At 47.5% G+C, this 13870-nt stretch overlaps 1 protein-coding gene across 2 annotated transcripts in view; it reads right to left on the bottom strand.

Moving 5' to 3' along the window:
- The window catches only part of PAK5 (p21 (RAC1) activated kinase 5), a 172404-nt gene that overhangs the window by 105871 nt on the left and 52663 nt on the right, over positions 1-13870 (bottom strand). The window lies entirely within an intron of this gene.

Below are 13870 nucleotides of genomic sequence, written 5' to 3'. Positions count from 1 at the left end.
TTTCCTCTTCCAGTCAACATTGGGGAACCAAGGCAGGGTCAATATATAGAATTATAGAATGGTTTGGGTTGGAAAGGACTGCAAAGCTCATCCAGTTCCAGCCCCCTGCCATGGGCAGGGACATTCCACTAGGGCAGGGTGCTCCAAGCCCTGTTCAACCTGGCCTTGCACACTGTCAGGGATGGGGCAGCTACAGCTTCCTTGAGCAGCCTGTTGCAGTGCCCTGGCTTGCCTGTACAGAAAGTCTCTTGTTGGGGTTGCAGGCTGCACAGATTCAGTTCTACAAAGGGGAAATTCTGGAAAGCTCAAACATTTCTGACCACTAAGAACAAAAGGCCATTTGCTAGGATGTTTTTCTGCCTGCTGTGATGACAATAAGCAAGCAAACATGACTATCACCTTCTGCAGCAAGTGCTTCTCCCCTCTGTCACACGTAGCATTCATCAGAGAAACCTGGACCTTGATAATCCTGAGATGGGAGTGTGAAAAGCTTTACAGAGGAGTTTGAATCACCAGCTGCCCCCAAGCAATGCTCAAGAGAACCCTGAAGTGCATCTCTTAAGGATGCTGCTGGAAGTACCTATTAGTGCTTCAGTACCTGGAGGACTTGCCTCTTCAAAGCACAGGGTGACAGGGGTGCAGTTCTGCTGATTTACAGTGGTAGGAGTCCTTGAGGAGCTCATGCAGAAGAAAGTGATCATGAAGAGAAAGCACAGACAGAAATCCTTGCTCTTGGGAATTTCCAGCTCAGAATTTGGGTCATTTTCATGAGGAAGCCAGACAAGGACCTAGAAGCAAGTTGGGAGCAAATGCTACACCAATGTTCAGCCTGGAAAATACTATTAGTGCTTGAAAATACACAAATACCCCTGGCAATACCAAATGTTACATGGAGTCAGTCACAATTTAAAGTCTACCATGGCCAGCTCCAAATAAGCCCCATGGAGAACACAAAGGAAGAGGAATCTTCTTCCCCTATATAGTCTTCTTAGCAACTATAGGCAATTTTCCCTGGCCACCAGCTCTTAGCTGTAGCAGGATCCCCCATTCCCAGCACTGCTCAAGCCCAGCAGTCAGCAGGTAAGAGCCAAGGTAACAAATGCTGTATGAAAAGCCATCATTTGCCACAGGTGCTGCATTGGTTTTGGATGGCAACAGCTCACATGCCCCAGTATAGACCCCAAAAGTCCTCAAAAGACCACTCAAAAATAACCCGTCCTCTTCTTTAGCGGGCAGGCTGCTGTGTCTGCTTTTCATTGTGGAGATCCTTGCAATGCCACTTCTATGCCAACAGTGGGGAAGGATGAGCCACATGTTCTGCTCTTGGCTTGTTTTCTGTCACGATCTGTAGCACCAAACACCTGCTGAAATGCTGCCCATTTCATACAGAATTATTGCCTGTAGTAAGAGCTCAGTAACTGCAAATGAGAGCCCCACACAGCAGAAGTAATAGAGGCTCCCTACTGTTAAAAATTAAGTGCATGCCCACTGATTTACTCACAGTATTGTAAAATAATTAGGCTGCTGCAACGTGGCTTAGTCTCTATGTATTTAATATCCCAGAAATCATTTAAAGACTTCCTGGTTTTATCTGCTTTGGGAAATGGCGTGTTCCTCCTGTGTTTCAGTGCTAATTCAGTAAATCCAGTGAGGTGTGTAGTGCATGCTAAATACAAGGGGGGGGGTGTCTGTTTCCCAGGTGCACAGGTCTCAATTTTAGACCTGTTCTTTTTCCACCCGGCTCCTCAGATTTACTTTCCTAAAGAACTGTAATTCACCCTTTGAAAAGTCATTAAGATGCTGTAAGCAAGAGGGGGAGCTCTCAGGAAGACCAAAGACAAAGTTTTCAAGAACACTTAATGCACCACAGAAAGTCGACAGGAATTTCCCTGGTTCCCATTCCAAGGCCATTACATACAATGCACTGTGAATGGTTAACCTTTACTGGATATATCTGATTTCTGCCTTTATAAAGCCAGCCTTTAAGAATCCTGCCTCAAGGAGGAAAACATAAAGGGGAATCTGATAAGCCTCTAGTACCAGAGCTTGCTGAAGTACAAGGAGCTTGCAGCAGACAGAACTTCTTACTTTGCTGGTTTAGCTTTGAATGAACAAGTGAATCTGGAGCTGGAAAAACAGGGCATTTATTTCTAATAAATAAGATGAAAGACGAGGCCGAGAGCTGCTGGTTATAAAATCAGAAGAACATGGAGACAATAAAACAGCTCATTCTGCTAGCCTCAGGTAACATTTCCTTTACTTGATGAACCAGCACTGAGTGTAAGACATGCTCTGATAAGCCTGGCTTTTGCTTATGTATCAAACACTTAATATTATTTCATTCAACTAAGTTTCTTTGCATGTTTAACTGCATTCTTGTTTCTACCCAAGAGCTATTTGATTCAAGTTGCCAGGAAAACAAAATAAAACTGAAACACCCAAAGCAAGTAAATCTTACAGCATCAGACAATGAAAGTCAATATGAATAAATACATATTCAGCTCTAATTGCTTACATGCATCTGGTATGTCCTAATATTTAGAGGCTATATTTGATTACAGATGGACATGAGCTGAGATCAAGACAGTTTAGCAGGTAAAGCAAAAGCTGCACACACCAGCAAAGCAAAGCAAAGCAAGGAATTCATTCACCACTTCCATGGGCAGGCAGGTGTTCACTCATCCCCAGGACAGCAGGGCTCCATCACAAGTAATGGTGACTTGGGAAGACAAACACCATCACTACCAATGTCCTCCCTCTTCCTTCTTCTTCCCCAGCTCTATGTGCTGATCATGATGCTGTATGGTCTGGAATACCCCTTGGATCAGTTGGGATCAGCTGTCCCAGCTGTGGTCCCCCCCAGCTCCTTGTGCACCCTGAGCCTGCTCACTGGTGGGGTGGGTGAGAGGCAGAAAAGGCCTTGGCTCTGTGTAAGCGCTGCTCAGCAGTAACTAAAACATCCCTGTGTTACCAACACTGCTTCCAGCACAAATCCCAAACAAAACCCCACACCAAGTACTACAGAGAAAATTAGCTCTATCCCAGCCCAAACCAGCACACTGAGATACATAGGAAAGACACAAATTAACAGCTCAGTACTCAGTAAAACAAGGGCTTTGAGGTGCGTCTCCAGAAGAGTGACCAAGAACTAACTGGGGACAGCATCTGGATTCACTTTGCCTTTCCATGCTATGACTTAAGGCCATTAAGGACCAAGATACATTGGCTCACAGAACAGCTTACCTTGCTGTCACCTCTGTAGTGTTACAAAGCACAAACACAGCCTGGTTCAGGCCATTCCACATTGCTAAAGCAGAGCTTTGCTGCCAGGTGGGATAAACAGGAGGGTGAGAGAAAGACTCAGGTTCTTCTGGCTCTGTCATGCCATCGGCTGTGGATGCCCTGGTGTCCATCCCTACCCTGACACAGCTGCTGCAGCTTATGCTACTATAAGCCCACAGCACCAAGCCAGCTAGTTACTCCAGAGCCCCTCTGCTGGAGGTGAAGTGGATCGTGTCTCCTCTGGAATCCTTGAAGTCAAGTTTAACAGATTTTGATACCAACAGGAGCCTATTGCTGACTTCTACATCCTCCAAATTAAGCATTGCATACCTAGATTTTACACTCAGGGCAACTATGGGCTTCAGTATTCTGTGCTCATTAACACAAATGGGATATGGGCATCCAGCTTTGGAAATGTCAGCTGTAAAGCATAATATACTCACTCACAGTTATGTGTCCTTTTCTTTGCTGGGATGTAGCAGGAGCTATTTCTGATTATAAAACCCAGTTATTGGTGCAAACAGCCCACACCCCAAAGCAATGATGAGACAGTGGAACTTATTCCATTGCACAGACCTGTTGATTAAAACCATCACTCATATCACTGAGAAATGAACTGCCACAGAGACGAACTACCCCGGAGCTTGCTCTTTCATTCTGTAGTAATCATTTCACACAACATAATTATCCTGAAAAGTTGCTGATGACAAGGCTAAAATACAAAGATATTGAAGAGTCTCTCCATGAACAGTTTATTGATGTGCGAGCTGAATTTTCAGCACATACATGGGTTGGGAGAGGTCTTTGTCTGCTCCTCTGCGTTACCATTTGCATTCGCTGTTCGTAAGAAAATATGGGCTTGATCATGTTAATTGCAGCTCTTTCATCTTCATCTTCCTGCTTCAAGCTGTATTATAACTGACCTTGCTTAAATATGCAGTGCTAAAGGGATCCAGAAACAGAAATACACACGCCATAATCCTGTCTGCTATCTTGTGTGATGTTCCACAACATGCCCTCCAATTTGGGCTGCAAGGCAGCTAAAGATATCCATGCCCAAACTCTCCTATCTAAAGGCAGTGCTGTGTTAGCTCTTGTAATCTGGGAAGGGACACAGGGACATATTTTAGTATCATTCTGCTGTGAATGGCACGCTTTCCTATGAAAAGCAAAGCTCATGGTAGATTCTGGAGGCATGGAAGATGCCCACCTACGCTGTAGCACAGCCACGTGTCTGCAGCAGTGAAGGTCTGAATCACGAAGCACTGACACAGCAACTGTGGTTTGCAGTTAACAGCGTAAGATTGTGGCATAATATCATACACCATCTGAATAGGCAGAGAAGGTTTAGATTCATGGAATCACAGAATGGTTTGGGTTCAAAGGGACCTTAAAGCTCATCCAGTTCCAGGGACACCTTCCACTAGACCAGGCTGCTCCAAGCCCCGTCCAACCTGGCCTTGAACACTGCGAGGGATGGGGCAGCCACAGCTTCTCTGGGCACCCTGTGCCAGAGCCTCAGCACCCTCACAGGGAAGAATTTCCTCTAATGTCTCATCTCAATCTCGCCTCTGTTTGAAGTCATTCCTCCTTGTCCTGTCTCTACCTGCCTTTCTAAAAAGTCCCTCTCCAGATCTCCTATAGGCCCTGCTTAGGTATTGGAAGGCTGTTACAAGGTTTCCTCCGAGCTTTCTCTTCTCCTATTTGAAGGAAAGACAACAAGAAGTCAATTTGAGGGTAAAAAAGAGAAAAGTCTATCTCATTTTAGCTGTAGAGTAACAAAAGACGTTCTGAGAACTACCCAGGTCAGTCTCCCTTGGGCATAAGGTACAAAAGTCCAAACCTGATGCCCTGCAACTCAACGTGTTGCAGAGCCTCACAGCACAGATAGAAGGACTCTTCTGTGCCTGTCTCTCCTTTGAAGAGAATATTTTCCATTCCTACTGCTACCAAGACTGTTATTTATTGAAAACACTATCAGCCCTCTCACACTGTGTGCTAGGGGGGTTAAGAAAGCGAAGCAGCACAGCTGATAACCAGGATGGGTGGAGGTGATTGGGGTGCTGCAGAGCCCCTGACAGCTCCAGCCTGGAGACAGCTATAGCATTAGGCAGAGCTGAATAAAGCCCCTTGGCCGTACACCGTGGGGAGCAGATTTGCCCCTGGGAGTGTGCTGAACACTGCACCTTCCCAGGCAGTGATGTGAACTCTGAAAACACTTCCAGAGGAGGAAAGGAGCAGATAAAAGGCTGATGAGAGCTGCATCCTTACACAAGCATGAAGGACAGATAGAGACAGCTTCAGCAGGGAGCAGACCCACAGAGGAGCAAAGGATGGTGGCGTCAGTGTGATTAAAGGCTTTTCAGCATGTTCTGCTTTGCACTTCACCCCCTCTCTCAAATGGATACAGAGGAAGGCAGATAAAGGAGCCTTATTCCTGACAAAGGCTCCTGAGAGCTTGGCTTTGCAGCAGCTCAGGAGATGCATGCCAGGCAGGAGTGGGATTTGTGCTCCCTGCAAGAAGGAGGCAATGGAGCAGTATGTTTTTAGACAGAAAGTATGAAAACAGAATTAAAATACAGCAGTGTTTGTAACTTATCTGAGGCTATGGGCTGTATCTTACAGATTCAGGAAGGCAGCTTGGCTGAGTCCCTCCGAAGGCACCAAAGCCTGGCTGGGAGCTGGGCCAGAAAACTCAGCACTTAGGAAAACACTGCTGGAAGATCACAATTCATCCACACAGGAGCAATTAGGATTTTCCAAGTGAAATAATTAAGTCCAGACAAGTATATATGAAAACACACAGTGCTCTGATACCTTCTGGAGGAGGAAGGACATTGACAGGCTGGAGTGACACCAGCAGAAGGCCACCAGGATGGGGCACCAACCTGCTACACTGATGCTCTAGCCCACAGAGATGGGGGAATCTCCATCCTTGGGATACTGAGGAAGAGGATTTAAACTACAACCAAGCCTTCAAAACCATCATCTTCACCTACCCCTGACCTGGTACTGCCAGACTGGTCACCAAAAATGACACCTTGGGTGCTGTTCAGTAACTTGCCTGTAACACTTCAAAAGGAGAGACAAGACATGGAATTAATTCAGGTAAAACACTGGATCATTGTAGGTGAAAATGACACTGCGCACACACACACACACACACACGCTTGGCTGTTATTATTACAAAGGGATTTTGTATGGAAGAATCCTCTGCAACAGCTTGCCCAAAGCAGAGTGTTTATTTCACCTGCTCAGCTCACTGCAGGGTGCTTCCTTTGTTCTCCTGCACAGACAAGCCTCTGGAAGAGACCACTAAATATCTCTGATGTACCTATAACGAGAGGATGTGTTGACAGGCAAAAGCAATTTCATTTCAGTCAGGTTTCATTTCTAAATCCGTATCCCCTGACCTTCGAGTGAAGCTTGGCTGTGGTGAGCACAGAGCACATCTGTCATTGTGCTGGGGAAAAGGATGGGAAGCCAAAACCCAGAGCGTGGCCCTTTTCAAAATGAGCTGTTTGCATTTTCTGTTCTGCATTTAATGAGCTTCTGATTAAAGATGATTTTCAGGGTTTCCCAAATAAGGTTTTTCCTCCAGCTTAAGTCAATTTGGTGTCTGCACCCTCAAGAAAAGCCCATGTGTTTAAGTCAGAAAATCTGCATTAATATTAATGCTGAACAGGAAAGGAATTTGGGAGCTGGACTATTTGACAGTGTTAAGAAATGCATTTAAAGGTGTGCTTAGCCCAAGAGATAACCCATTACTGTGATCATCCAGCAGTTTCAAAGGACAAAAGAAGTGATGCTACTGGCTTTTTCCAGTGTGGAAAGGATGCAGCAAACACTGGGACCTGACAGATTATCCCAGGGCTCCTCCACCCTAATTGTCACAGAGTTCCCTGATGGCCTCCATCAAGTCATTTCTCCTGTCTGACCTAATTTTCTGGGCTGCAGAAATGGGATAATCCTGACTCATGTAGGATTTATAATGAGAAAAGGATTTATTTTATCTTATGAAACATGACTTCGAGATGCTGGTTGTAGTTAAAGGCCCAGTGTGCGTGGCAGCAGAGAAACATAGGATCATTGACTCACAGACTTGGGTTGGAAAGGACCTTAAAGCTCATCCAGTTCCAATCACCTTCCACTAGACACCTTCCACTAGACCAGGTTGCTCCAAGCCCCATCCAACCTGGATCTCTTGCATTAGGAGCTTGCTTTTTCCCAAGAGAGGGAAAGCAGTGCTTGCCTTTCAATGGCGAATAGCTGTTCTGATGAATTATTCTGTACTTTGAATTATACTTTATCTGTATCTTCTGGTTTTCTAGAGAGCATCATCAGTGTTTTCACGTCAAGTGAAACTCCATAGATCTCCGCTGGGGGTCTCTGTTCTTCAGAGTTTTCAGTTTTTAACGCCCGTTCAATGCCCTGAGACTGATTCGAGGTTCTTCAGTAGGTGGGAGCTCTAGTGGCCTCCATGCAGCACATGAGGGCTGTAGATAAACCTGAGCTGACTGCCCCAGGGGAGGTCCTGACCGACCATCCCAGTCAGATGCTTTACAGAGAGCACTGGAAAGCCTATTTTCCAGCACTGTTTAATTTTCCCAAATAGTCTCCCATTGGATTATTTCCAGTAATCAAAACTGAGCTCTTTCACTCACATACAGAAAATACTTGATAGCCATGAACATGATCCTTAAAGAATCAAAGGACAGCTGAGGTTGGAAAGGACTTACTAGTTCAACCCACCTGGTCAAGCATGGTCAGCCAGAGCAGGTTGCCCAGGTCTGTGTCCAGTTGGGTTGTGAATGTCTCTACAGATGGAGGGCTTCTGAGACCCATAGCATTGCCACTGCACTATGTTCATTGCAAAACTGCCAACTGGACCAGCTGTGAGCAGGAGATGGGACTAGATGCCCACCAAAGGTTCCTTCCAACCCAAATAACTTTACAAGACCAAGACAGATGGGATCACAATTCTGGCAAGATGTCTTCTGCCTCAAAAGGGCATTCACAGGTATAAAGGAACACTTGAAACACTGGATCAATTGTGCTTCAGAAGTAGCTGACCTGTTAAAAGATGTGAGATCCGATTCAGAGAAACATTGAAGGAAAGGCACCAACGCACAAGATCTACCATTAACACATGACTACAAGTCATCAGTGGCTTGGAAACCCAGTGCCAAAATCTGAGAGAAGACAAAGTTTCTCTATTGCTGACAATCTATTAGTCAAATGAAGTAACTTGGTTTAACTTTGAGGATCCCAAGGATCAAGGACTTTGGTTGAACTTGAGGACCCCAAACTGCGAAGGTCAATGCTTACAAGTTACAAATCAGTAATTTAATATTGTCTGTGGAATATAAGTGTGACCCTATGATATGTGTGCCCTATAATTACATGCTCACACACTGGTTTTCAGACACTGAGGGCTATGTGTCCTTAAACTTCTCTTAGAGCAGCGGTGTGTGCTGTCCATGCATTACAGCTTCCTACTGCACCACCCATTACTAGCTGCCTCTTTCGTTTTCCCCTCTCTGCTCCTTCTCAGCTCTGTTATGACTGAACGACATTTAACAGTGAGCAAGAAGCCTCAAGTAAATGACAGGAATGCAAATGCCTTTAGAAAAGAAAAATGGGGAAAATACTAGAGCATCTAATGAGGTATAGAAATAAATAGGTCAGTATTGTACTGAATTGCAGTGGAGCATCTAGGATATTGGTATCTGCCCAAGCTGATAGTCTTCTTCTTTGGATTCATGACCACGATAACAAAGTGATGTCAAACATCACAGGACATTTGGATGCCTCCATTAATAAGCATTTGGGGCCTTTCTGAGGAGTCAGGTAAGACTGATCTGCCACATAACTAACGGAATTATGTCACTACCATCAACTATTGCTGCTGGCACCAAACTGCACAAGAAAATGCATTTGATAGTCACTGCTTTCACTTTAGTAAGTCTGAAGGATGGGGTAAAAATCACATCAGAGCACTGCAAGAGATACAAATATCAGTGTTTAAGTTCATTATTTAGCATACAAGTTCTGCGATCAAACCAGAATGGAACTGGAAGAAACAGGAACTTTAATTCTTTCCCTCCGCCCTCATACTTCCCATCATTTTTCCCTTTTTACATCTAATTTTTCCTCTTTTCATACTGCTACTGGGAAAGAGAGAAAAAAGGAAAACACGAAGGGAATAAGGCAAAACTTAAACTCTATTCCTCTCTTCTATAAAACACTTGGGAACAAAACGCTTTGTGGCTTTAAACATCAATTTTCACTCAGCGAGGAACTGAATTCCATTTTCATCTGTTGAAAACTGAACTTCCTGGTTATCTTTCAAGCAGGTACAATGCTGTGCAGTGAGGATTTCAATCAGACAGGAGGCAAAAGAGACAAGCAGCAGCTTCAATAAGAGATGTTCCCTGACAGCTCCCAAAGGCTGCTGGAGTGCCTGCAAAGAGCTGCTGACCACCAAAGGGCCTCTGACTGCTCTCACTGCACTTGGCTTTTAGCTCTCTGGAACTCTCCTGAGTACAGTACAGCCCAAAATGTAGGGGAACCGTTGGAAAGCTGATATACGATGTAATGGCATTGAAATGATTTCATTTATACAATTAAAATGTGCCCCTGTAAAGCTTCTGAGACTCCTGGAGATCTGACTTCAGGATACAGTTTTCAGGAAAAACATCACTTTTCATTGCGTGGTTGGTAGCATCACGAATGCAGTGGTGGTATTGATGAGAAAACAAGCAGAGCTTTAGGATCTGCTTCAAAGGGGTTCAAGGTAAGTCTCTAATTGTACAGAGTTTAACCATGCTCTCAAGAATTTTAAAGACATACAGCTCCCTCTAACAGGCATTCTGAACCACATGGCCAAGTCAAGCAACAACTTTTCTGGTGGCCAGCTCCCCAGACAGCTGCTCCAGGGTCTCCCCTTAAGGAACCTTCTCTCCTCCAGGCTGAACCAGCCCAGCTCTCTCAGCCTGGCTCCAGAGCAGAGCTGCTCCAGCCCTCAGAACATCTCCATGACCTCCACTTGTGCTGAGGGACCCAGAGCTGAACACAGTACTGCAGGTGGGGTCTCACGAGAGCAGAGTAGAGGAGCAGCATCCCCTCTTTGACCTGCTGGTCACACTTCATCTGATGCAGCCCAGCATACAATTGGCATGGCTGTAGCATCCCAAGGGTTAATGCCATTTAGGAAGGGATGCAGTGGAAACCCTTGGAGGACTTAGCTTAATAATTATAGTGTAAAACCCAAGCTGGGCGACAGCCAGCAGTGCAGCTAGTGGACATGTCACTGCTGCCCCATGGGTCACCTACAGGCAAAATGTCTTTCTGCTTATGAATATGGTAAGATAAAACCCAGGGCAGGCCTGAGGTCCTGACTGTTCCCTGACATTATAGCAGTGGGAAATAAAAAATAATAATAAACCACTACTTCTGAAGTGCTTTCTTGACCCACACTAGAGCCTCTGCTTTTAATGTTTATTCATTGACTGAGAAGAAGCACTGAACAGAGAAATCCTGCCTTCAAGAAAAGAGGTTTTTGCAGTGGTTCTGGGTAGCTGGTGGTTTGCCTCTTTCAAACTTCACTTCTGGGGAGGATAGGGTGGGCTAACCTAGAAGAAGGACAGAAATACTGTGACCCCCATCTCAAGAGCTGCTGGTGCTGATCTGGAGGTGGGAGCAGCCTTTGAGCTGCCTCTGTCCATCACTGGGTCCAGTGGGACTCCCAGGTCTGTGGGTACCCCGAAACCAGAGCTGGGGGCACTGCCAAGAGAGTCATAGAATCATAGCATCAACTTGGTTGGAAAAGACCTTCAAGATCATCATGTCCAACCTTTGCCCCAGCACTGCCACGGCCACCACTAACCCAGGTCACTGAGGGTCTTGTCTACACGGTGTGTGAACAATTCCAGGGACGGTGACTCCAGCACTGCCCTGGGCAGCCTGTTCCAAAGCCTGAGCACCCTCTGGGGAAGAAATGGTTTCTAATCTCCAGTCTTAACCTCCCCTGAAGCAGCTTGAGGCCGTTGCCTCTTGTCCCATCACTTGTTACTTGGTGGAAGGGACCAGCCCGCTCCTGGCTCCATCCTTCTGTCAGGCAGCTGCAGAGAGTGATAAGGTCCCCCCTGAGCCTTCCCTTCTCCAGTCTGAAACCCCCACGTCCCTCAGCTATTCCCCATCACACTTGGGCTCCAGGTTCTTTACCAGCTGTGTTGCCCTTCTCTGGCCCCACTCCAGCACCTCAATGTCTTTCTTGTAATGAGGGGCCCAGAACTGAGCGCAGGATTCGAGGTGCAGCCTCACCAGTGCCCAGTGCAGGGGCACAATCACTGCCCTGGCCTTGCTGCCAGACTGGTGCCGATACAGGCCAGGATGCTGTTTGCTTCTTGGCTGCCTGGGCCCACGCTGCTCGTGTTCAGCTGCCAACCAGCACTCCCAGGTCCTTTTCCAACGACCATCTTTCCAGCCACAATCCCCAGCCCTGGAGAGCGGCGCCAGAGGGTGCTCGAGATGCCGGGCGGCGCCGTGCGCGGTCGACAGGTGGCGCCATTGCGCCGCGGGCGGTGCTGCGCGGGGCGGGACCGAGGCACCCCGCTCCCAACCCCGCTACAGGGAGCGGGCAGGGCCGGCACCGGACCCGCATCCCGCAGGATGCTGTGAGGCTTTCCCCTTCCCTCCTCCGAGAAGCACTCGGAATCAAGATCCGGTGAGGCACAGCACGGTTTGCCCAGCTCTAAAGCTGATCCTCGCTGCCTGTGACAGCTCTGCTTTGAGAGCATCAACCCAGACCTGCACTTCCCCAAGTCCATCACTCTTGAGGCACAGTGAGGAACCCCCAAACGGGCATCACCGACCGAACCTTAGAATACCCAAGAGCCACCAAAGAACGATTAAAGCCCGGCTCCCAGCAGCGCAGAGCTCCCCATCCTGCCTTTCAGGCTGACCTTAAGGCTCCAATACTGAGAGGAGCGTGCAAGCTGCTCCCCTCAGTCAGTACACCCAGCACAAAGGGGCTTTAAGCACATTTTTTGCAGGAGCAACATTTGGGGTTCTTCTCTTTACTGCAGCACAAACGACCATAAACCTTTTCTGGCCAGGACCATGTGGATACAGGAGGCACAGGTGCCAGCTCAAGGCAGAGGTGGGGGGGACTGCCCCACCACGCTGCAGACAGGAGCATGCCATGCTCATCCCTCAAACTGGCGAGGTGCACACCAGCTTGGCCAGGGCCACCCGTGCCTGCTGACCCACTGGTGGCAAGTCCAGCTGTTCCCCAGCACTGCCACCACTAACCCATGTCACTGAGGGCCTCATCTACACAGTGTTTGAACACTTGCAGGGACGGTGACTCCAGCCCTGGCCTGGGCAGTTCCAATGCCTGAGCACCCTTTGGGGAAGGAATTGCTCCTTATCTCCAGTCTAAACCTCCCCTGGTGCATCTTAAGGCTGTTTCCACTTGTCCTACAGCTTGTTACTTGGGAGAAGAGACCGGCCACCTTGTCTCTCCATCCTCCTTTCAGGTAGCTGTAGAGAGGCATACTGGATGCTTGCATCCCTTCATCCACTTCAAATAAAGCTCTGTGTGTTTGCACACATGCTGGGTGTGGTGCTCAGGGTGGTTTTGGGGTGCAGCTATCAGCAACTCCATCCCAGAAGTGCCTGGAGCTGGATTGCTGTGATAGCACACTCCTACTGATCTGTGAGCTGGGACCTGCGTGTTCGCACGGAGGACGAACAAGACAGACCAGTAAATCATGTGTGGGTCATGCTGACAGCCTGTCCCACGCTCCCAGTATGTTCCCAGTTAGAGTGGGGAATAAACACGACACCCACCTGCAACACAAGACACCCACAGCACACATCTGGGGGGGGGGGGGGGCTTTATATGGATCCACATTTAAAATAGAAACTAAAAAAAAAAGGAAGATACTATTGCAAGAGGAGTTTCTGACATTGAGGTTTTAGTGGTGATCAGCAGCACCTCTACTCTGACATGAAGGGAAAGGTCTTGCCACCAACCTCAGTGTATGCTTCACAGAATCACAGAAACCTGGAATGGTTTGGGTTCAAAGGGACCTTAAAGCTCATCCAGTTCCAACCCCCTGCCATGGGCAGGGACACCTTCCACTGGAGCAGGTTGCTCCAAGCCCCGTCCAACCTGGCCTTGAACACTTCCAGGGATGGGGCAGCCACAGCTTCTCTGGGCACCCTGTGCCAGCACCTCAGCACCCTCACAGGGGAGAGCTTATTCCTAATGTCCCATCTCAGTCTCCCTTCTGTCAGGTTAAAGCCATTCCCCCTTGTTCTGTCCCTACAGGCCCTTGTCCAAAGTCCCTCTCCAGGTTTCTTGTAGCCCCTTTAGGCACTGGAAGCTGCTCTAGGGTCTCCCTGGCACCTTCTCTTCTCCAGACTGAACAAGCCCAACTCTCCCAGCCTGTCTTCATAAGAGACATGCTCCTATGAAAGAGAAAGCAGCAAAAGAGCTGTCAGTGAGGAAGTTGCAGGCTGATGTGAGAGCTTCCTCCTGACCCACCACCACTGGAGGTGACCTGAGTAAATGCTCCAA

This window comes from Pezoporus wallicus, unplaced genomic scaffold (assembly GCF_028554395.1).
Source record: "Pezoporus wallicus isolate ANWC-B61680 ecotype Strahan unplaced genomic scaffold, APGP_CSIRO_Pwel_v1 contig_4191, whole genome shotgun sequence".
In the NCBI taxonomy this organism is placed as follows: domain Eukaryota; kingdom Metazoa; phylum Chordata; class Aves; order Psittaciformes; family Psittacidae; genus Pezoporus; species Pezoporus wallicus.
Note: the sequence above shows the minus strand (reverse complement) of the source record. Positions and strands in the feature narration are given on the sequence as shown.